Genomic DNA, 2825 nt, shown 5'->3' on the forward strand with positions numbered 1-2825 from the left:
TCGTACTATACTTTGAAGAAAATTATTAAAAAAAAAACTCGAGATGGTTGTTGAAGAGAGGTTAATAAATCATTTCTAATCGTTTTTAATGAAGAAGTACATTTTTTTTCAGATAAGAAATTGAAGAGATCTTCACCTGATTCTTTTTAAAATTATTATGAACGAGAAGAATCTTTTTGACATAATATTGATTATTATTTATCTCATTTTGAGAATCTGGGATACGGATTCGAGATTTAACCAAAAGTATTTTATTTGTCTTATATTCTTGTTCTGTCTTTCTTTTGATTTAGAAAATAATAAAGCAATTTTTTAATCAATTTTTTATCGACCATATCTAAACTGGTTATAAAGTTTTTTCTCTTAAGAGGTTAAAAACTCATTCAAAATATTCACCGGCAACCCTTTTGAGGCAATAAAAATTCTTTTTCGAAAGAAATCGATCGATCCGTATGTATCTTTAAGTTCTATTTTAATAATCTTGTCAATATAATTGTCTCTAATTTTTTTGAACTTATCCATTGAATAATTATGTTTCTGAATTAAAAAATTTTGTGGAACAAATGAGGAAGTACAATATTATGTTCAATACAATTCTTTAAAAATCTGATACGGTTCTCGTTTTTGTAAATTAGTTTGCGATGTTTGATCCATTCTTTAAGTAAATTTATATTTTAAAAAACCCAAAAACTTGAATAATATAGTTAAAAAACCACGTATTCGAAGCAACATTTTACAGCCTTGAGTATTAACAGTAAATAAAAGAAATAATTATTTTAAGAAATAACTATTTTAGGAACTTCTTTAATCCATAGAATAAAAAAAAATATTACGAGACATTAGGAATCAGCGCTAGTACTGATTTGCGCAAAAAATAATAATAAAGATATAAAATAAATAATTTATAAGGCCAAAGTAAGGGTCAACACATTTCTTTAAAAAGTCACACAATTAAAAGAATAAATAACAAAAAAAAATTACAAAAAAAGAAAAGTAAAATTATATAATAAAAAAATAAAAAATAAATAATAAAAACTCACAAGTTTTGGCTACCGGATTGAGCCCTCTTCAGACGTTAACATATCGGAAAAAATTATAGTACAAAACCAATTATCGCAAATATTCGCATATTCATTACATTTGCAGTTCGGGTGAGTCTTGATGTAGAACTCGACATTGTTCCTGTACGATGAACAGTCAAATGTGTTTCGAATATCTTGGAAAAGTTCTAGTTGATAACAAAGATAAAAAGACTTCTTACAAAAAAAATACACGCAAATAAATTAACATACCAGAAATCTAATAAGAAATAAAGGAAATATTGGAAATAATGATCATAAACACTTAGACATAACACTTCTGTCCGTTCTGTCATAACGGAGCACAAGCTACATTATGATCATGGTTTCCAATGGGATAATGTTAAAATTTTAGATGAAGAGCCTTGCTATAGGAAACGCTTAATTTCTGAGATGCTTAATATTAAGAAGCAGAAAAATAATTTGAATTTACAAACTGACACCGAAGGTCTTCATAAGGCATATATATCTATTGTAAACAAAGTTTGACTTTTTGATACTGACAGGCAGTCTCTTCTCTCAATCCGTGATGATCCGTAACAGCGAGCATACATAATAATCGATACGTAATGTCCGTCTTACATATCTGCGTTCCATCTTTCTTTATATATTCTAAAGGTTTTTTTATTCTTACATAGACACACTGGTTTGAGTAATTTACACATGATTTTTGGTGAGTCTTTGAAACTTGTAATTGAGTTTTTATTATTTATTATTTATTTTTTCATTACATAATTTTACTTTTCTTTTTTTGTAATTTTTTTTTGTAATTTATTCTTTTAATTGTGTGACTTTTTAAAGAAATGTGTCTTACTTTGTCCTTTATTTATTATTATTTATTTTGTATAGGAAGAGTTCTTCAATTTATTAAATGATAAAGATATAACTTTAATTAATTTTGGACGTTTCGGCTCCGTTTTGAACCAAATTGAAAACGTAAATAAAAAATCTTCATTTACGTGAATTGTATATAGGGTGAATGAAAAAGTCTCGGTGAAATATTTCGAAAACAAAGTATTTTTGGGAAAAATGATTTACAAGTTGTAGGATTTAAAAAACTCTATTTATTGATCCAATCTGTTTGACCTTGGATAGTATCACCAAGATCAGGTAACATTGAATTTTTTTAATGAGACACCATATTTTTAATTCCTGAATTTAGTAACTGATGTCAAGAGTTTTTCAAAATATTACAAAAAATTTATTATCCTTAAAAACTTTTCGAATTATGAAAACTGAAAGTTACAGTACCGCCGGTATTATTATTATCTAATATGTTCGATCAAAGCTAAAACCTCTTAAATATTGTTCAGGATTATGACCTGAATAACATCGCAAGCAATTGAAAGTCATATTATTTTCATTTTTATGTAAAAATGAAGTTTTATTGCTAAAGTAAAAATAAAAGGAACAATCTCCAACGGCCTTAATCTTGATAAATAATATCTAGGTTATGATCCAGAACAACATTCAAAAGGTTTTAGCTGTCGATTGATATCTTAGATAATCTAATGTCGACAGTAATTTCAAGTCTTATAACTCGAAAAATACTTAATAAAAATGAATTTTATTGAATTGTTTTGGAAAGAGCTCTCGATACCAGCTATTAAATTCTGGAATCAAAAGTAGGATATTCTATTCAAAAAAATCGATGTGACCTTGATCTGACATTGATAACGTCAACTAAAGTTTTAAACAGATGTGATTAGTAAATAAATATTTCAAACTTTTTACAATATTTGTCTA

This window comes from Trachymyrmex septentrionalis, unplaced genomic scaffold, assembly GCF_001594115.1.
Source record: "Trachymyrmex septentrionalis isolate Tsep2-gDNA-1 unplaced genomic scaffold, Tsep1.0 scaffold495, whole genome shotgun sequence".
NCBI classification, from domain to species: domain Eukaryota; kingdom Metazoa; phylum Arthropoda; class Insecta; order Hymenoptera; family Formicidae; genus Trachymyrmex; species Trachymyrmex septentrionalis.